Consider the following 22,548-nt stretch of genomic DNA (forward strand, 5'->3'; position numbering starts at 1 on the left):
TGTGTTCCTGGTTGAGCTTGCCAGCTTGGCCATCATCTTACAGTCAGCATCAACCACCAGCCTTCTGGTGAGCAAGCAAGGCCTCAGATAATTCTAGTCACCAGTCTTCCAGCGGAGGCCCCAGGCATTGTGGAGCAGAGATAAGTTATTCTCATTGTACCCTGTCCAAATTCTTGACCCACAGAAACCATGAGAGATAAATTTTAAATGATTATTTGTTGTTTCAAGTCACTAAGGTTTGGCATAATTTGCTTATGCAACACTAAACAATTAATACAGGAGCCAAAGGCCCAGATGCTGGAATGAATGCCAGAGAAATGGTGCCTCCTCCAATTCAGTCAGCTTCATTAATCTAATGGGACTGACACTTAGTTTTTTTTTTCTGAAGAAACTGTCTTAACTAATAAACTCTACATAACAGTATGATTTCTGCATGATGATTACTGAAAGTTAATATAGGAATTTTCAGCTATAATATCTCTCAAACTAATTTAGCAGTGAAATTACAATAGGCAGGGTAGTCACGGACGCCAGTTGGTATGAACGACTAGCACTGGCCTTGGACCCTAGGAATGTGGGCTCTCTTGTATCTGAGCCTATATGCATGACCACAGCCAAGTTTCCTAGCTTTTTTGATCCTAGATTTATTCAGTTACAAAAAGGGAATAAGGCCATCAGCTCTGCCTTCCTTAGAAGGTTTGTGTGAAAATCAAAAGCAATAAAGAAAGCAAATATACCAAAAGACCATGAAGCACTATGTCTGTAATTTTTCTTAAATAAGTTAATTTTTATTTACTTCAGAATTTATACAGATTTAATGAGGGGAGAGATAAGTGCTACCTAATATATTTTATTTTTTTTAAATTTTTTAAATTTATTTTCAGCATAACAGTATTCATTGTTGTTGCCCCACACCCAGTGCTCCATGCGATCCGTGCCCTCTCCAATACCCACCACCTGGTTCCCCCAACCTCCCACCCCCCACCCCTTCAAAACCCTCAGATTGTTTTTCAGAGTCCATAGTCTCTCATGGTTCACCTCCCCTTCCAATTTCCCTCAACTCCCTTCTCCTCTCTAACTCACCTTGTCCTCCATGCTATTTGTTATGCTCCACAAATAAGAGAAACCATATAATTGACTCTCTCTGCTTGACTTATTTTATTTTTTAATATGATACATTTTAAAATACCAAATAGTTAGATTCTGCAATGCTAACAGTAATTTCTTGAAAGTCCTGTCTATATCCATCCTAAGTATGATCTATTTCTATGTCTATGACCACTACTCTTAGGGTCAGTGCTAGCTATTACGACTCCTTTGCGTGAATTAAAACACAGGGCCTCTTTCTCCAGAGGGGCAAAGCCTCTTACCAAGGCACAGATTTGGTGACTAGAGCATAGACTAGATTTCAGCTCTCATTTGCCCCCTTAGCCAGGCACCCTTGTGCAGTAAACAACCTGAACAACCATATTCAGCCACCCTTACTGTCCTCATTTAAACCCATGGGATCACACCTAGATTATGACAATAGCTTTTCTGTATACTACCTGATCCTGCCTCTGCTTGTACTCCCCCTCAACTTGCCATACACACTTCTGCCAGAATATAAATCTGACCGTGGTATTCTTCTGCCTGAAATCCCATGATGGCTCATCAGAGAATAAATTCCTAATTCTTTGGCTGAACACAAAGGGTTCTCCAAGAGCTGAGCCCTAATCCTGCAGATTTGTCTCTGTGCCTCATATTCCAAGCTTCATTCAAAATTTGTAGTTCTCCACATGCTTCCTGCTATCATATGCTTCTCAGCCTTTGCTCCTACTGATTCCTCTGCATAGACTGCCTCATAGGCCCACACCTCTTCTCTCCTTTTACTAAATCCTATTCATCTTTATGGTTCAGTTTGGTGTCACCTCCCCCAGAAATATTCCCTTGACAACTCAGCTTGTGCTAAGGAAGGCATGAAGATGGCATGTTCCTCCACTGTGTTACCTTAGCCCACAGTGCATAGCTCTACCTCTCTACCACCATGAGTGTACTGACCACGTGGAATGTTAGTGTTCTATTTATGTCTCTCTTCCCCACTAAAGATCGGTGAAGATAAGGGTTGTTTCTTATTTCATATTTAATTACAGCAAATAGCAGAATGCTTGGCACATATTTTGGGCTCAAGAAATGTGTACCGAATGCATGAATGAATGAAGAATCATAGAGTGCTAGCACAGAATGGGATTTAATAAATTATCTGGTCCAATTTCCTTATTAAATCTGTGAGAAAACTCGGGCCCCCAGAGGGTAGGTAGCTGATGAAAGGCACAGAGCTAGTTAAAAATCAAACCAGGCTCAGGATCAAAATTCATTTCCTCCCTATCTTTCCATTTTCCTACACTGGCCGTAGACTTGTTATCTCTTAAATATCCAACCAAATAGACAGGTACTTTTCTTGAAAGAATTTTCAATTTCTAAGTCTCTGTTCAAATGCTTTTCTACCCTATTTTCTGGCAAATACCATCTGTCAACTGGTATTTTATGTGAATGGAATAACAGAAGGTTTGTGCTCTTCAGAAAGTGTTAGAAGTTAATACTTCCCGCTGTGATCCATATTTGGTTGCTTAAAGAGAAAAAGTCTTTTTCAGCATGAATAAGGAAAAATCAACTTGAAGCTTAACTAATTCTTTTACAAACTGTGATTGAGTTTTAGGTTGCTTTGATCCTCATGAAACATTTTTGGAAGTGTGACATGTCTGTTCTTTTTTTTTTTTAATTATATATGCACACACACCTATATTTATTTATTTAATCTCTTGTCCTGATATCTTTGGGGGTATATATAACTCTGTTCCCCCAAAGATATCAGGACAAGAGATGAATAACATTATTAGCTTGGAGTCTACTGAAAAAGTTACAAGGGAGAAATGGATGGTGTGCACACCATAAAAACTAAACCTCTACATACACTTAACAATGGTTAAAATAATAAGGCAAACAACAGATAAAAAGCTATCAGTAAATATGACAAAGGGTTAACACCTATATAATGTAAGAAGTTCATACAAGAAAAACATTAAAATACTCAGTAGGTAAGTGGAGGTGAGTGATGGAGGTGAGCAATTTATAAAAGCAAGAGCTATTAGTAAGCAAGCCTACTGGAAAATATTGAAACCTTCTAGCAAAGAAGTAAAAAAGAAAACATTAATGAGGTGCTTTTTATAGCCATTAAATTATTCAAAACCAAAATGTTATTGACTACCCATGATGTTTGTAATGTGATAAAGCTGGCATATGCCTATAGCACGGGTGGCAGTGTAGATTGAAATAAACATTTTGGGTTTGGATATGTATAGCCTTTGGCATAGTAATCCCCCTTCTGAGAATTCAAATTCATGAAATAATCCAAAAGGATAAGAGACTATAGTCATAAAAAATGTCCACGTACGTATTATCTAGGGTAGAAAAATAAGAAATCACCTAAATATTTAATAAAGGTAGATTATCTGGTCAAGCAGTAATTATCTAAATTATAAGACATTTATGCAGTTATAAATATATGATTATAATTATATAATTATATGGTTTGGAAGATAATATAAATGACACAGAAACTGTTTATGATATAAGAAGTGAAAAAAGCATAATATATTATATTATATATTATATATATATTATATTATATTACAGTCATGGTTATGAAAAGTGTTTTGTTGGTGTGGACCCTATTCCCCTGTCTTCATGTTGCCATGAGAGAGCTTTTGCTCTGCTCCCCAGGAGGAAGTAGCATCAGAGAGACATTTTAAGGCATTCTCTTCATCTCTTTCTTTCTCTTCTAGGAAGAAGAAACTGTGTATATGATTAACAAGCTGGGGGAGGATCACTGCATACATGCATAGATATGTTTCTTGCTTGCTCTCTTTGGGGACACTTGTTCTTCCCTCTAACACTGCTTCCATGTGCGGTAAGGACGGCTGATTCAGGGCTCAGAAACTAGCTTCTCCAGACAAGAATGGAAGTCTCCCTTCTGGTTGTCCTTTGACTCCTGCTCATCCAGGGTATATGTCAGGCCATGCATGACCTTCCATGTGGCTAACTCAGTAATGCTTGGTCTACACACCCAACTCTCATGTAAGTCCCATGGTAGAGACTCGAGAGGAAGTGATATGGAACCTCCACTTTGGCAACCAGTCCAGACCACTTCTTCCAGTCTACCTTTACCAACTATAGACAAATAACTAATTTTCATGTGGTTCCTATGTTTATTTCTCAACTGCTTTTAGAAAGAAGAAAAAAAAAAAAGCCTGAGTAATGAGCTCCCCCAACCCCAATACAGGTGCCTGTGGGCCTAGAAGGGAATCTCGCAAAATGAAACCCATTTGATTTATTGGGGAGATAAATATGGTTGTAAATTATTTCCCTTTCTTTCATTTGGTTTTCCATTAATCTTGTTTGAGATATGAATAGCTCCAAACTCTGGGCAGGTAGTAACGACTTCTCCTGGACTCAGTCCAGGTAATGCTTTGTGACTGGCATACACCCAGAAACCACTTTTCTAAGGTTTCTGTAAGCTTCATGGGGGCACAGATGATCTTATATTTCCCAGACGTAGCAGTCAAAAGATCATTCAGTGGTATAGGAGTGGGAACCACACACAAGCTGGAGCAATACGATCTCTTCCCGAATATTTTTAAAAAGCTAATCTGAGAGAATAAAACTGATGCAGAAACTGACTGGCAACGGAGAAAAAGAGCATATTTCGGGGGTGATGAAGTCCTGGTTCCAGTCATTGCTGACAACCAGCTGTACTCCTTCTTCTTTTATACTTGGTAACCTTAACCAATAAATTCTCATTTTTGCATAAACTGGCTTGAGTTGGAATCTACTGAGAGTTCTGACTACTGCAGATGGAACCTGCATCTGTGAAACTGTGTCCCATCAAGGGGTGCTTTTGTGGCAGTAATGAAGCTGGCTTGATCATCGTCCCAGGGGTGTTTAGGAAGGTGGAACCAAATTACATCATTAAACTTAGTTTCTGTCAGAGAGAGACTATTCTGCATAGAATACATAAGAAGAAGTCATATTTTAAATAATCTCAACAGCAAGTGTTTTTTTAAGAAGATTAAATCAAAATGTTCAAAATCACTTATTGTTGTATTTCATCAACTCTGTTAGAATCACAGCAGGTATGAATGAGTAGCAAATTCATGAATTGTGCATTAGTTTATATCTTTTCCCCAAGGCTAATTGTTTGCTTTATTTTTTCTTCTATTAGAGCTGTCAGTGCACAGTGATATATGGTAAGCCTTGCATCTTGATGAGAAACAAAAAGAAAATTTTAAATGTGGGTATAATTATACAATGCCATAGAGTTTGTTTCTTTTTCCTCCCCACTAGCTCTCATCAAGGCAAGAGTTTTGGTAAATTAACACAATCAGTTTTGGGAATAAATATGTCAACAAACAGAGTTTATGTGTCTGCTGACTGTTCTCTTCATGAAGAACATTATCCAGAATTGGTCTTTAACTATTGGGTGGCACAAAAGTTGTGTTGTGCAGAGGTGGGGGGAAGGTGTGGGTGCAGGTGTGGGGGTAGGCTGTTTTCCAACTTGAGAGCTCCCTTTTCTAACCTAAATGGCTGTGCGTGATGATGTGGACTCTGCACCTGGAGACAGGATCCCTTTCTCTCCTTGGCACACTGGGGATGCTTAGCTTGTACCAAGCCTGCCAGATAAGTCCTTGAGATGGCAGTCAATATTGACTTTACCTGAGGTCAAATTCTGTTTCTCTTTTTACTCTAAGTAACATTTTAGAATACAGAGAATATTGTTGATGGCCAGGACCTCCAGAACTAATTAATACTGTCAACCACATACTGACATAAACTCCTCCTCTGTCTCCATTTTGTAAATGAATGGGATCAGGTTCTAAACAACTCCTTGGATACCATGGAATGAAAAAAAATGACAATCGTATGTCTATCCCTCAAGAACTTTTTCAGAGTTTCATTTCAAGTTTGATTTCCCTTTCCTTTCCATGTCTGTCTCATTTAAAGAAAAAAGGCATTAGTATATGTTTTACTCTACAATCTGATGTTCCTCTTTCCATAACTATGACACTGACCTTAAGCCACCCTCCAGCACTTTGACTCATTCTGTTTTATTTTCCTCCCAGATATTATGCATCTATTGAAGACTAAAGAGAAAGTGTAATCTCTCTAGGTAGTATGTATATATATATATATATATATATATATATATATATATATACACACATATAGGCTGATGGGAAGATTTATAGACATCCTCTTAGATTCTGGCTATTAGGGAACAAAGGCATCAACAATGCCAATAAGCATGTGGCAAAGGTTTGGAGTTCACATCCGGCTACTCTGACTCAGTCAAGACTGTCATGTGCTTAAAATACAGATGAATGTAGTCAACAAAAAATATTAATAAACCTTCATAAAGTGTGAAAGCATAGAACTGTGTAAAGTGAATTTGCTAGTTATGGATATTAGGAAGTGATTGCCTAATCATAGCCTAATTATTTGTGTATAAACTTGACAGTTTTCGAAGCACCTTCATTATAATCTAATAAGATCACCATTGTTATCACATCATTTCTCTCCTCCTATTCATAATAAAATTCTTAAAAATAGTTCTCTGTACTCATTTTCACTTCTTCACCTTTCATTGTCTCCTCAACTGACTTCAACAGGTTTTCACCAAGGATTCCTCAACAACCACCCTTTATTATATTTCTCAGTAACCTCAATATGGCTCGGTTTGTTGGCCAAATCTCAGGTTTCATTTTGCTTAATCTTTCACCAAAGTTTGACATGGTTTTCCACTTCCCTCCTGCCTTGAAATGCTTCCTTCTGAAGCACCACTGTCTCTTACTTCTCCTACTGCACTAGGTTTTCCTTCTCAGTTTCCTTTGTTGGTTCCACCTGATCTGCTTAATTTCCTAATGTAGCAGTAGCCCAGGTTCAATCCGGGAACCTCTTTACTTCTTCATCTACACTTTCTATTTTATGAGGTAATTTTCCATTTCCGTGGCTTCCCAAACCACCATTACACTGGAAATTTGCAAATGTCTGTCTCTCCATATCTAAGCTCTAAGCTCCAGACACATATATTGAACTGATAACTTGACATTTTCATTTAAATATCCAATAAGAATGTCAAACTTAACATGTTCACAGAAACTTATGATTCTTCCCCCAAAACTGTGTCTTCTCAGTCTTCCCTATGTCAGTTGACGTCAATCTGAACCTTTCACTTAATCAGGCGTAAAACCTCAGAATCATCCTTGGTACCTCTCTTTCCCTCACACACCAAATCTAATCTATCAAGAGACTTTGTTGGCTCTGCCTCCAAAATATGCCCCAAATCTGACCGATTCTCACTCTCACTGCAGAAAACAAGCAGGATCTAAGCCAACATCATTTCTTGTCTGGATTATTGTAGTAGCTTCCTAACTGCATAACAGAATAATCCTTTTGTTTTTTTTTTTCTTTTATTTTTTTTTAAATTGTGTTACATTAGTCACTATAAAATACATCATTAGTTTTTGATGCAGTGTTCCAAGATTCATTGTTTATATGCAACACCCAGTGCTCCATGCAATACGTGCCCTCCTTAATACCCACCACCAGGCTCACCTGTCACTCCAGCCCCTCCCCTCTAAAACCCTCAGTTTGTTTCTTGGAGTCCATAGTTTCTCATGGTTCATCTCTCCCTCTGATTTTTCCCAATTCACTTCTCCTTTTCTTTTCCTAATGTCTTCCATGCTATTCCTTATGTTCCACAAGTAAGTGAAACCATATGATAACTGACTCTCTCTGCTTTTAACACAAAGGTACAGATGTAGTGAAAAGAAGGGTCACATGCACCCCAATGTTCATAGCAGCAATGGCCACAATTGCTAAAGTGTGGAAAGAGCCGAGATGCCCTTCAACAGACGAATGGAAAAAGAACATGTGGTCCATATACACAATTGAATATTACTTAGCCATCAGAAAGGATGAATACCCAACTTTTGCATCAACATGGATGGGACTGGAGGTGATTATGCTGAGTGAAATAAGTCAAGCAGAGTAATCCTTTTAAAACTGTAAGTCAGACCAAATAACTTCCTTGCTTAAACTCCCAATAGCTTCCCATCACACTTAGAATAAAACCCCAAATCATGGCCTAGAAGGCCATCTATGACCTTGCACTATCTCTTACTGCTTTCAGTTTTCCTTACTGTGTTCCAGCCTATTACCTCCAACATATTAGACATACTCATCTTAGAGTCTTTGTGCTGTCTCCTTCTATATGGAACGCTCTTCCCCCAAATCTTTGCATGGCTGGATTCCTTATTTTGTTCAGGTCTCTGCTCAGAAGTATCTGCCTCAAAGAAGGCTTCACAGAACATTCTATCAAAAAGACAGTCCATCTGTTCCATCCATCCCTCTCTATTCCCTTATTCTGCTTTATTTTTTTCATAGAACAGACTATCCTCTGAAATACTACATTATATTATTTGTTTATATATTTTTTTGGCTATCTCTCCATTTAGACTATAAGCAACATGAAGCCACAGGCTTTGTCTTATTCACCATAACAACCTTAGTGCTAAGTATGTAATAGGTACTCAGAAACACCTGTGGGAAGAATAAATCCAACATCCTATTTTACACAAGAGAACACTAAGGCATGAGAGGTTAAGTAATCTTGTTTGAGGTCATGGAGACAGAGTTTTATCTTGAAGTCATATCTCCATGGTATTTACCCTGTTGGAAATTACCCATACACCAAGATCTTTCATTATAAATACCAGCAGTGTACTGCATAGCACAAAGCAAAGACCAGCAGAAGAGCTAGTAATAAATTTCTAATGCACACACCAATAGATGAGATTTAAGTTAGCTTTCCAAAGACAAGCCTGTCACTGAACCCAAGCTTCAAGTGATGATGATTGGATTTCTCCTTAGACATGTCCCATTTTTAACAGATGGGTTAATTACAAATAACTCATCTTTTTGGATTGTTCATTAAAGAAACTGAGAGACAAAGACAAAGCCAGCATCCTTGCTGCTGTCTCCCATAAATGGAAGTGAGGCTCAGACCTCCAGGACTACACATTAATTTGACTTTTTAAAAATAGGGACTGACAACTTTAATAATTCAATGCATAGATGTCTCTATCTTTGCACATGAGCTTTTTTAATCTTTGGGGACTAGGATAGAAATCATTTCTTTGGTACAAAGTAAAAGAAGGTTTTCTTTAATTGCAGTTTTTTGTAGATAGCTCTGCTTCATGGTGCATTAGTGCCAAAAAACCTTTTCTTTCTTTTTTTTGACCTAAGAAAAAGAATGCTCTGCAATCCTAGGTCTGCACCATAGTCCATAAAATATCTTTCAATGTGTATAAAATTCTCTTACATCTGATTCATTTTTGGATCTCTTAGGTATCAGTCTTCATTTATTTGTCCCTTTGAATGCAAATATCCAGGGCCAGAGTCCCCTCCCTTCTCAACCAGCATCATGCTTTAAAGGGTCTGTGAAATCCAAAGGGATTATTTTATCCATGGTGCTTTGATGGTATGAGTGTTGGCAAGGAATAATTTGTATCTGTAAGTGGTATATGTAATTTGATGAAATTTGGTGAAATTAGTTGGTCAAGAATTTTTTGGAATTAGAAGGTTGACATTAGCATGTTTCCTCCTGGATTGACCCCTATTTACAGGACAGAGCCAAACATTATATTGAGTGAAGGGGAAACATGTAAGTTTGTGTGTGGAGAGAGTCTTGGGCTTAACTTTGGAAGGGAAGCTACCAACCAGAAGCATAAAGTCAGATTTTAGATCTTTGGTCAACAATAAGATTATTAGAAGAGGCTTTCACAAACTGAGTCATCCTTAGAACCCACCTTGAGGGGTGCCTGGGTGGCTCAGTGGGTTGGGCCTCTGCCTTTGGCTCAGGTCATGACCTCAGCGTCCTGGGATCGAGCTCCACATCGGGCTTTCTGCTCAGTGGGGAGCCTGCTTCCTCCTCTCTCTCTGCCTGCCTCTCTACCTACTTGTGATCTCTCTCTCTCTGTCAAGTAACTAAATAAAATCTTTAAAAAAAAAAAAAAAAAAAGAACCCACCTTGAGTTTTGTCTTCTGTTTTAGAACAGGGCTATTAAGAATTTTGGAGTCAAGAGAGAACTGAGTTTAAATCCCAGGTTACTGGCTATTTGCCTGGAGACAGGTTACGTAATCTTTGTGTCTCCATTAGCTTACCTATAAAATGGAGATAATATTAGCTCCTGCCTCATAGGGTTTTTGAGGATTAAATGAACTGGTGCTTGTGAAATGCTTAGGGTAGTACTGACACATAATGCAACTCAGTAAATGGGAGCTATTGGTGGTGGTGGTGGAGCCTCCCTTAAGTGGTGTTGGGCTGTATCTTTGGCGCTTACCAGTTATGGAACTTCAGGCAGGTCAGTTCACATCTCTGGGTCTCCATTTCCTCACTGTTCAAATAGGGATAATAACAGCACCTACCTAAAATGGTCGTTGTGAGGGTTATATAGAATAATCCATGGAAAGCTCTTAGCAAAGTATCTGGTATGTTGTAAACAGACAGATATATATTGATATTATTCTTGTTGCTCTTCTTTTTAAAAAAAAATATTTTATTGTATTTATTTGTTGGCGGGGCTTGGGAGAGAGTACAAGCAGGGGCAGTGGCAGAAGGAGATGGAGAAGCAGACTCCCTGACGAGCAAGGACCCTGATGCGGGACCCGATCCCAGGATCCTGGGATCATGACCCGAGCCGAAGGCAGATGCCTAACCGACTGAGCCACCCAGGCATCCCCTTGTTGCTCTTCTTGACAAACCTGCATCTTTTCTCTGAAATAAGAAATCTCTTATTGGGGAAAATAGAGGGATACGAAGGAAGAGAACTTGAGTGCATGGTGTCTGTATACAGAGGAAGATGAGGGATTGATGAAGCATCAAATATCATGACACAACCACATAATTCATACATAGGAAGAGAATAGAAATTCAATTTAAACACTAAAATACCGTTTTATTTTCACACTGTAGGAAATGAAACATAATGCATCAAATTTGATTAAGAATGAAATCAAGACTAGAAATTATTCCACAAAGTGATAAAACTGGAAGACTTGTTACAATAATTAAATTAACTCCCCCATCCCTTTTGGGGAATTGAAATTCTTGTCTGCTTTGAAGTTACTGGGAGTATTTGATCTACTTATGTGCCCACTGGCACAACCCTGTTCTTCTCTGTCATCCTACTACACAATCTTCACATGTACTCTTTGAATCCTGTCCATAGATCAGTTTTTCCCAAACAGTCTAGACACACTGAGAAAGTGTTTGCTATTTGTGCCATATATGAAAAAAAATTTAGTACCCTTGACCACAATTGTAATTTCTGACTTAAAATGAAATACTGAAGAAATATAAAGGATAGATCTAAAATAGTCAAGTCTAATCAACTGAATACTCTTAGAAATTGGAAGCCGGATAACATCTTGGTATGTGTCATTTATTAATGCTCTAAATGCCCTTTAATTGTGTTTAGATGACTTTTAGAACCTGTACAACAACAGTAAAAACAGAATCTGTAGAACAATCATTTTAGACAGACTGTGTGCTGATTCTGATCAGTAGCATAAATACCCAGATCACAAAAAAATATTTCTGAGTGCCTGGGTGGCTCAGTTGGTTAAGCAACTGCCTTCCGCTCAGGTCATGATCCTGGAGTCCAGAGATCAAGTCCCACATCAGGCTTCCTGCTCAGCGGGGAGTCTGCTTCTCCCTCTGACCTGTCCCCTCTCATGCTCTCTCTCTCTCTTTCTCTCTCTCTCATTATCTCTCTCTCTCTCAAGTAAATAAATTAAAAATCTTAAAAAAAATAAATTAAAAAATATTTCCAAATGCCCAAATGGCTGAGTTCTAGGGCTGGCGTGCCTTTAGAAATCTTGTATGATGTAGTTCATGGTTTAAAATAACATATTTTCCTATGAGTGATGGAAAATTTGATCTACCTAACTTTCTATAAAGTCAAATGTAAAGTACTCAATTCCTATTTAAAATATTTTTCTAAGAACTTATTCCTATTCCTGAGTGCTTAGATGTATTTATGGTATTGATTTTTACTAAGAGTAGTTTTATAGGAAAATGGTGACCCAAAAGACTCAAGTTTTTAAGTGGTTTTTGCTTCTGCTGTTATTGGTTTTTGAGCTCCTCAACTGGTTAGAAATAGAAAACCAAAGATAAGACAGGGCAGGTTCAGGTAGCTTAGGTAGAATTTAATTGGACCATAACCCAAGTCACAAGTCACAAGTCATAATTTAGCAGATGCTCAAAACAATCTTGGAAGGTAACCAAAAGGGTTCGATTTCAGATAGTCTTTTAGTAGTTCATAATCAGTTTGTAGGAGCTCTGTTTACCTCTAGTCAACTCTTTGTCTTTTTTTTTGTTCTAAATTGCTTTTTATGTAGAAATAGAGTTGCTTACTTTTGTGATTCTCATGATGTTTTTTTAATTGACTTTTATCTATATGTATGAAGGAGGGGAATGCTTTACCAGAAAACAAATGATTGCTGAAGGGGATCTGTATGGATTCCCAGAGCTGCAGTAAACTCACGGGTGGTAATAAATTGTGGTTCCTAGCTTTGGTGTTTTTGGGGGGAGGGGGTGGTGGTGGGTGATTATTGTTTACAAGGAAACATCACACTTTAATGAATGCTTTTTAGTGGCTATCACTGATGTGGCCATTTAGGAAGAACAGAAATATTTGTTACATATCTTTATTTACGCATTTTATTGTCAAATGATACATGGCGCAGTGAATCCATCACGGATGTAACACTGCCACCTCTTGGTTATGTAAATGAGGTGTTCTGCAGTCATAATTCTCTGTGTTCAAATTGGAAAATGCCAGTGCTTAAAAGTCAACCAAGCCTTTTCTCTTTTGGTTTAGCAAAAATAGTTGTAAATAAACATCTATGTGTGTGGGGTTGCTTTCAGGGCCTCTGTAATATAAAGTACATTATCTATGCATTAAAAGATATCTGTGCTTATGAAACAAAAGTGATGGTGACATTTTGTGCTGAAGCATTCCAGAAAACAATGTTCAGACTTGGAATAAGTTTAGAGTGTCCTTTATTCAATCAAGATCAAGTTAATTTAATTTGTGCCTAAGTATAACCTAAAGCATAGAAATCCAATCATTTTCTTTTTTCTTTCTTTTTTCAAAAGAGCATTCCCTCCTAGGTTAATCAATTTTAATCAGTTTAGCAAGGTATTAGATAACCAGATTACAGGCTAGGAAAGCTGGCATTTTCTTATTAAGGAAGGTCTAAAACCTTGCCTGAAAGTGCCCCAGGAACATAAAGGCTAGATAACTAATTTTTTTTTTCTCTCACTCAGGTAAGGAAGAGCTTATGAAGACAGCACACAGGGTTATCTTCCTGTGGTTCGGTGGATGCTAAGATCAGCCCCGTATTTCAGCAAACATGGCAAGGCCTAACCACAGCGCTACTTTCGTACTGCCATCTGGGTAAATGTTTTACTCTTTTAATAACAGCTCTCATTTCTACCATACTTTATATTTTAGCCAGCACCTCCCCTCCACATCTATCAGCTCACATGATCAGATAGTCCGTTTCCTTGACCGTGGGAGCACCCAATGCCTTCATGAAAGACCCACCGCTGCCTTTTTGTCTGTCAGGTAGTCAATGGCGCTCTTATTCGAGTCAAGCAATAATACAAATATGCTGTTGTCCAGACACAAAGGTGACCCCCCTGACACCAACAGCAGGATAGATATATACTTGGCAACGGGGAAGGGCAGTAAGGATTGTCATACACTTCCGTTTGCCTGTTTCCCCTGGCAACCAAACACAGGCCCAGTATGGAGGACAGAGTGTGTGACTCTAGAATGGGTTATATTATATTCTGTGTAAAAGCTTTAGGGAGAAAACCCAAATATTGAAACTGGAAGAGACCCTAGAGAACATCTCATCTAACTCTGTTTCTAAAAATGGAAAAACAAGAGTCCTCAGAGTAGACATGAACGGGTCCCCCAGCAGATGGGTGGCAGAGCGGGACCGCAAGCCCGGTCCTCCAACTGCAAGGCCAGCCCCCTTCCGTTCCATCATGCTGTCCCTGGGGTCCACACTTCTGGCTGCAGCCTTCAGGTAGCTTCACTTGTCGAAGCTGAGATCTGATTCCTTCAGAGGAGCCTTCCAGTTAGCAGTGGTAAAGGCTTTTAGGCCATACCCCCTCACCTGATGCCCTGATCAGTGAACCTGTTGGTTTCAGGAAATGATTATTTAGGTACAGGGGCAGCTTCTAGGTCAGTTGTACTTTTCACATTTAGGACATAATCTCTTCCAGAGTGAGAAATAAATGGGTACGATCTCAGGCAATTCACCAAAGAGGAAGTTGGGGAACATGGTTATACCCTTTACCTAGCCAACGGAGAAACTGTCACCCAGAGAGGTTTCACAGCAGGACTGTGGTCCTTTGGAGGCTAGTACTTTTCCTGCAGCAAGTTGATACCAACATTGTTGTTCATCAACAGACAGGGCGGTGGAGAGAAAGAGTTTTTAAAGAAGGAAAGAAAATTTGAGTCTAGAGGTTGCCCTGTACAGGCTCAGTAACCCCAAAGGGATAGTCATTATATAAGGTGACAGCTGGAAGAGGGGGTACTCATTTTCTTAAACGGAATTTCCATCAAATAGTAGCTTTGTCTGCTTCCCACTGTACTCACTGACCAGCCTGAGACCTGAATCAGGATTGTGCAGAATTCAAGATTTCAAATAAGTTAGCACCCCAACTACACTGTGTTCTTCTGGCCCAGTAACTAGTACCTGGCCCCTGAGCTGTGGAAGAATGTTGTACGTTTGTTAGAACAACTTGCAGGCCACAGAAGCAACAGAGAGGTTCAGGAAAGGGAATCCAGATTGCTCCTGTTTCCTGCTGTAATTTTGCATTGACCTCTGAGGCAGCAATTATGACGGCGATTTGGTGCAGGGAGGGACTCCTCCTGTTCTTTGGCAACCATACAGGGTTGGAAAGAGAAGAGCTTTGAACTTCAGGTAATGAAGGTCTCACTCACTCAGTTAATGTGAGGCCTTCTCGGCTCAGCAGCCAGCTGGACGGGGGTTGTGCAAGGCCAGCCAGGGCACATTGCTTCCATTAAGAGAGGACGGGCACATAATGTTGTAGAGGAGGTGGCCTCTTGGGGGACAACGTGGGTCTAGGGCACTATTATCAGCCTACCTGTCGTAAATGTCATTATTGCATTTAATGGTCCTGGAACTGGCAAGAGAAAGAGACGGAGTGTATGTGTGAGCGGTGTGGGAGGTATGTGCGAGAGTGTGCTCTGAATGATGTGTGGAAGTGTGAGGTTGTGGGCCTGCGTGCGTTGTGTGTCTCTGGATGTCCTTTGTGGTTTGAGGGAAGCACCATGAAGAGGTACGAGTTACAGGGTGTGTGCGGAGTGTTTGGTGAAGGGAGCAGGGAAGGGAGCATTCCACTTACCAGTGGCTTAGCTAGGTGACAAGGATGGTGACTTCATGTCCAGCAGTGGGATGGCTGAGGGGCCCTGAGGCACCTGATATTTGGGGTTTCTGGGAGCCACGCGTCAACCCAGTCAGAAATTCTGGACCTTTCTTAGCTTGCAGACCACCGATAACAATAATAACTAGAGTTTACCAAGTGTTTGCCCCGTACCGGGTACTGTGCTAAACTCTGTCCAGGTATGAGTTAATTTTAATCTTATTACAATGCTGGGACATAGGCACTATTACTGTCCAGTTTCTGTGGATGAGGAAACAGAAGCCCAGAGTGTTGAAGTAAGTTCACCATGGCTACCCAACCAGTAGATGGCAGAGCCAGAATTTGAAGGCAGGCAACCCGGCTACATAGGCTCTGCTCCTGGCCACTCTTCTCTACGGTCTCTTATCCATCACCGCCTTGTCAGAGCCCACTATTCTCACCACCCCAACCCCTCTCCTATTACAGATGAGAACATGGAAGGAAAGCAGAGGCAGCTGGCCTTGGGCCCAAGTAATCGCTGGTAGAGCCCGTCGTTCACATGCGCTCTGCTCCTCCCTTGATGTTGGGCGGCCAGTCTCCTGGGGGAGAGGCATCTACTCCATACGTACCACATATGATCTGGCCCAGCTACCAGGAGCCGCCTTTCCTTCAGGCCCTTGAGTACAGGTGGTCAGGAACTGAGTCTCTTTGCCAGTCTGAAGGGAAATTGAATCATTCAATTTTGTTTCTCTTACGTCATTGATATTGAGAATGGGAGTCTATTTGGCTTAAAGCTGCACACACAGGCACCTTTCAAAATACCATAATATATCAGCCTTGGAGTATTAGGGGGAAAGCAAGTTTGACAAATCTAGTGAAACACGTCAGAGGACACTAATCCAGGAGGGTTATTGCCTTTAAAAAAAAATAGCCAAAGTGCTAAGGCAGGATCTGTGATAAGATAGGAGGCTAAGCTATAGGAATATGAAGAATTCGTTTATGAATGGCCCTTGGTGATATGACAAAATGAAATGAAGTATAAGGCACTGTAAAATTGCTTTTTAACTTTAAATTTTACACTGTGTAGCCATGTGTATAGGATAAGCCAAACAGAACCACAAATGGTTGATCAGTGTTTTTGACCATCTTAATGGTCAAACCGTATGGACTGCTCAGATGCTAGAATGATTTATACACAGGTTAGGCAAGGCTGCCACATCCAAAATGAGCTGCCTGGGAATAAAGCAGCCATAGCAGTGATGGTGAGCTATCCCCTCCCTACGTTTTTGGAGCAGCATATGGCCCCTCTCATTGTCTACTAACTTGGAAATATGATGTTTTTAACCAAGAAGCAAATTCTAGACTTAGAAGAAATAGATACGAAGTCCAGCTTGTAAATCACGAATGCACATTATGCGTTTTACTCTGGAAATGTGGCAAATGAGCCCAAAAATGCACTCACTATATAAATCAAGGGATGAGCCAACTTTCCAGAAAACTGTCAGAACAGCCATGGAAGATGAAAGGAAGCTTATTTAAGAGTACAACCTTCAGAAATGGTGAGGCTTCTCACCTCATACCAGCTAAGAGGACAAGAGAGTGGCAGTTCGGGTTGGTACAGGCTCCTCTGTGCCTTTTTTTTTTTTTTTTAACTTTCAATAAAAGTGATACCAGGTAACTGTCCATTCCTTGCTGGAAACGGAGGGGAGGCATGTGGGAGATTGACAGTGCCTTCTGACATACAGGAGAAATACTATTTTAAATACTGCTTTCTTTCTCTAAAGACAACAACAACAACAAGGATTTAATATCAGCTGTCAACAAACAGAAGGACAGGAGAAAGGGGAGTACATGGCATGGGGAAGTTAGACAAGTAGGCACAAATTCCTCCCAAATATTTCCATTCCTACTTTCTGAAGTGTTAGGCTGATGTGCAGAAACACAATAGACTTAACAGCTGAGAAATGATGTTCCTGAGATCTTAATTGTTATTTAAAAATAATGAGAACTGAAACAGGAACCTGAAAATATCATGACTGCTAGTCACTTTGATAGCTTCAAACACAAGAAATGTCAGGCATTCTCTGCAAGTTTTCCTATTTCTTTTGATCTTTTCCTTTGTGCATTTCCTAACTCTTAAAGTTTTCTTTAATAATCATTACTGCTTCTTCTGTTAAATAGGATGACTTTTAAGCTATTGTACATAAAGGAATAAACAGAGAAGGAAAAAACAATTATCCTGGTCCCAAAAACTTAAATGGCATTCAGTGGTATTCAAATACGCGATCTCATTTGAGTCTCACGCACATCCCTTAGGTATGTAGAGCAGACACTGTTAGTTCCATTTTCCAGATAGAATACTGAGGCCCCAAGACATGAAGTGACTTACTCAGATTATCTAGTGAGCAGGGGGTACAGCTAAAATTTAAGCCACACCTTCTGACTCGACTGTTCTGTACCTGGAAGGTGTCTGACTGCAGATCATATTGCAAAATATGAGATAACTCAAAGGTGTTTACCATTGGATACTGGAAGGAGAGCAGAATTCCACTGAGTGAGGTGAATTGGCCATACATCTCCGTGGCCTTCAATCCTCTATGAGGGACTTGAGGTGAGGCTGGGAAGGACGGACGGTCTGTGTGAGCACAGCTCCCCCTGGCTGCAGTGGCCCATGGCCCCATCTGGGATCATCTCTGTGATTCATGAGGCCAAATGTAAAACGCAAATTGCAAGGCTCCTTATTCAAAAGTCATTAAGAATTTCAAGACCGCAACAGCAGAGAATTTAACCAAGTCTGTGGCCCTCTGAAGCACAGCTCTGTACAACAACACAGCTTGCATGTCCAAGAAGCTGGCCCTGTCCCCACCCAGAGCACTGAGCGTGAGTCTAAAAGACTTCTTCTCCCGCACTAGCCCACCAGGAAAGTGACCAGGCCGTGCCTGATGTGGCTGGCCCAGAGTGCCCAAGAGAAACTGCTCTGGAAGTTTCTGTTTTTCTAAATATACAGTAGACGGAAGCAAGCAACAAGATGTAAAAAATATAAAAACTGAAGCTCCAATGAAAGAAACAAGACATCTCTGAGAAGACACAAATGACAGAGACAAGGGCTAACCCAATATGACACGAGACACGGACGAGGTACTCAAAGAGTATTGGTCAGAGGACTAACAGGATAGAAGCTGTGCTTTGTCACATCCCTACCCTCGCCTCCTCAGCCCAGCGGCTTCAGCAGTATGGAAATATGAGGAGACATGGATCATGCGAGTACGTGATCTCGGCAGCTTAGAACCTGGGGTCAGCATCATCGGAGGAAGAAGCAATTTTCTACTAGGTAGCATCCTCCGAAAGGCTTGGCTGGGGCAGGTTCTCACCGTGCCGCCGTCCCTGGGATTTATGCATTTGAAGTCAGCCACAGGGTTGGTCACGCCACTGACGGCTCTGATCAAGGATTCTGTAGGGTTGCTGCTACTGAAAGGCAAAGTTACATGGGAGCTGGGAGCGAGACACTAAATAGGAACAAAAATAGCTCCTTTCCTGTTAAAGTTGAAAATAGTATCTCGAGAGTCAGTTAAGAGTTCAGACACAGGAATGAGGCCAACCTAAACTTGAAATCCCCCTCTGCTCCTTATGAACTTCGTGGTCTTGGCTAAGTCACTATTCTTTCTAGCATTGGTTTCCTTCTGTCTAAAAGGGGGATAATTCCTATCCCATTAGGATGTTGTAAGAAACTCATGAGATCATTAATGTAGGCAAATTACTTAGCATGGTGCCTGGCATTGGGTGGGCATACGGAAGATGCAAGTGCTCTTATTCTCGGGAGGCTTAACTGAGCATTGCTGCTGTCAGGGCAGGATCTTAAAGCCCACTTTTCCAAGTTTTTATTTAAATTCCAGTGAGTTAACATGCATAACTAATAGTAGTTTCAGGTGTACGATACAGGAATTCAACACTTCCGCCCATCAGCCTGTGCCCATCACAAGTGTGCTCCTTCATCCCTCTCCCCTGTTCGACCCAGCCCCCCCACCTCCCTTAAAGCCCGTTTTATCTCATGAGGAGTATAATGACCCTAAAAAATATCAATGCTGTATGTTCTTTGGACGTCAAGTTTCAGGCTTGTAAAATGTTGAGTGGATCTTCTGACAGTTTGCGTGACTTTGGGGGTAGTTTAGAGAGAGTCTAGGGAGTATTACAAAACTGTGTCAATATGGCATTTTATTTTAAATGCTATTTTGCTACATTGTTGTTCATTTGTGTGAGTTCAATGAAATGCATTTATTTGGTATGTAGGTTGAAATGATAGTTATATAAATAAGGGCAATGGCAGTCATGGAAAATAAATTATATATAGGGATTAAGTTGAGGGGAAGATGGAAAATAAAAAGGGTTTTACTGTCAGGGACAAGAGCTTATTTTTTAAAATTCACTTTATCTTTTAAAATTTATTTATTTGAGAGAGAGAGAGAGAGAGAGAGAGAGAGCGCAAGCAAACACGAGAGAGGAGGGGCAGAGGGTGAGGGAAAGAGACTCCCAAGCACACTCCCCACTGAGCGTGGAGCCCCACATGGGGCTCCATCCTGTGACCCTGAGATCATGACCTGAGCTGAAACCAAGAGTCGGATGGTTAACTGACTGTGCCACCCAGGCACCAACCCCCCCAAAATAAATAAAAATTAAAAATTAACTTGAGGGTGCCTGGGTGGCTCAGTTGTTAAGCATCTGCCTTCAGCTCAGGTCATGATCCCAGAGTCCTGGGATCAAGCCCCACATCAAGCTTCCCGCTCTGTGGGTAGCCTGCTTCTCCTTCTCCCACTCCCCCTGCTTGTGTTCCCTCTCTCACTGTGTCTCTCTCTGTCAAATAAATAAATAAAATCTTTTTAAAAAATTCACTTGAATGTTGTAGAATTGTTAATTTAGCAAGAAATAGTGTTTTGGGGCACCTGGGTGGCTCAGTGGGTTAAGCCTCTGCCTTAGGCTAATGTCATGATCTCAGGGTCCTGGGATCAAGCCCCATATCGGGCTCTCTGCTCAGTGGGGAGCCTGCTACTCCCTCTTTCTCTGCCTGCCTCTCTGCCTACTTGTGATCTCTCTCTCTGTCAAATAAATAAATAAAATTTAAAAAAAGAACTGTTAGCTTATACACTTATATTTACTTATAGTAAATCTCTATATCAACTAGATTATAGTTCTTTAAAAAAAAGAAATAGTGTTTTAGTTGTATTTAGGCTTAAAGAAGGCAAGATAGTCACAGAAATATAAGACACTTTCACTCATGCATAATTAAAAGAAGAAATCAATATTCTTCTTGTTCTTATATTTCCTTTAAAAACATGAAACTAGAAGAAGAGGTCAACTATGCCCAAATCACTGAAGAATTGCCTATTGATTTTAAGTAAACAACAGTCTTTGATCTTTGTGTTTAAAATGTAGTGTATTGTTTTCCATAAATATCCAGCCTGAAACAAGGGCTCTAATTTTACCCACTTCTTCTCCCTGAGATCCACATCTCCAGGATTTGGCCCCATATGTATATTTACATCATCACTTCCCCCACCACCTACCACTAACAAACCTGGAAGCCAAATGAATACTTCCAAAAACTTTTTGCAGAGTTTATCCATCTCTTTTTTTCTTTCAAAAATCCTCAGTGGTATGAATACTTACCATTTACAATGGCATGGATGGAACTGGAGGGGATTATGCTAAGTGAAATAAGTCAGTAGGAGAAAGACAATTATCATAGGGTTTCACTCATACTAGGAACATAAAGAACAGGGCAGAGGACCATAGGGGAAGGGAGGGAAAACTGAATGGGAAGAAATCAGAGAGGGAGACAAACCATGAGACACTCTGGACTCCAGGAATCCAACTGAGGGTTACGGAAGGGAGGGGGTGGGGGGACGGGGTAACCAGGTGATGTTTATTAAGGAGGGCATGTGTTGTGATGAGCACTGGGAGTTATATGCAACTAATGAATCATTGAATGCTACATCAAAAACTAATGATGTACTATACACTGGCTAACTGAACACAATAATTAAAAAAAAAAAAAGAAAACAAAGCAAAGCAAAACAAAACCCCACAAAAACCTTCAGTGGTACCCAAGTGGCTACAGGATAAAGCACAAACTCTTTATTTGATGTGTCATCCATAGTCTTTCATAGTTGGGCTTTCTACTATTAACTCCTACAGTGTCATAGTAAAGTAAACCTCCTTTCTCTCGTTTCCCCCGCCTGACGTACCTTCTCATTCTCAGCCTCCCAGTTATGCAAGGAAAAGACTGGGACCAGCATTCTGCAGGAAAGCCACCTCTTTCTCCTCAGGCCCTTCAGAATCCTTGCTTTTGCTACGTCCTCTGCACATCCATGCACCTGAACATTCTTGGCCCTGAGCACTTGCTGCCTGATGCGTGGCCTTGATCTCTGTCCTGACATGGATGCTTCCTCTTTTCTCCATCCAGCAGGACAGGCACACATCAAAGTTTGTTGATGATGATGGTGGTGGAGTGATTATTGGGGGAAAAAAGCTGATGGAAAAGTAGCCCCTAACCTTTTCGCTTAGTGTACCCCCAGCTGTTACCTCTGGTGTCTGTTTAAAGCATACATCTGTGTACTTGCTACTGTGTTACCTGTAGTTCTCAAGTCATTTTCTCACAGGTATGCTACCTTCCCAACCAGAATCTCAGCTCCCCCAAAGGCAAAACTGACTGCTTTCTTTGGTTTTTCTTCATTTTGCATAATATTAGACTTGGCAGGGCCAGCCCAGAGATTCAGTTAAAGCTTTTTGTCTAAGTAACCATAAGTCATCAAGAAGAGAGGCATTGGGGCGCCTGGGTGGCTCAGTGGGTTAAAGCCTCTGCCTTCAGCTCAGGTCATAGTCCCAGGGTCCTGGGATTGAGCCCTGCATCGGGCTCTCTGGTCAGCGGGGATCCTGCTTCCTCCTCTCTCTCTCTGCCTGCCTCTCTGCCTACTTGTGATCTCTCCCTCTCTCTCTGTCAAATAAATAAA

At 40.6% G+C, this 22,548-nt stretch overlaps 1 protein-coding gene and 1 long non-coding RNA gene across 4 annotated transcripts in view; one reads left to right on the plus strand and one right to left on the minus strand.

The window, feature by feature from the left end:
• LOC125092199 (uncharacterized) overlaps positions 1 to 4,748 on the plus strand; it is a 209,607-nt gene extending 204,859 nt beyond the window's left edge. For both annotated transcript variants that reach the window (XR_007124843.1, XR_007124842.1), the window contains exon 5: positions 3,825 to 4,748. This is a non-coding gene — a long non-coding RNA (uncharacterized LOC125092199). The remainder of the gene's footprint in view (positions 1 to 3,824) is intronic.
• The window catches only part of LOC125092198 (putative MAGE domain-containing protein MAGEA13P), a 420,768-nt gene that overhangs the window by 136,376 nt on the left and 261,844 nt on the right, over positions 1 to 22,548 (minus strand). The gene's annotated exons all lie outside the window — the stretch shown is intronic.

This window comes from Lutra lutra, chromosome X (assembly GCF_902655055.1).
Source record: "Lutra lutra chromosome X, mLutLut1.2, whole genome shotgun sequence".
Classification (NCBI taxonomy): Eukaryota; Metazoa; Chordata; class Mammalia; order Carnivora; family Mustelidae; genus Lutra; species Lutra lutra.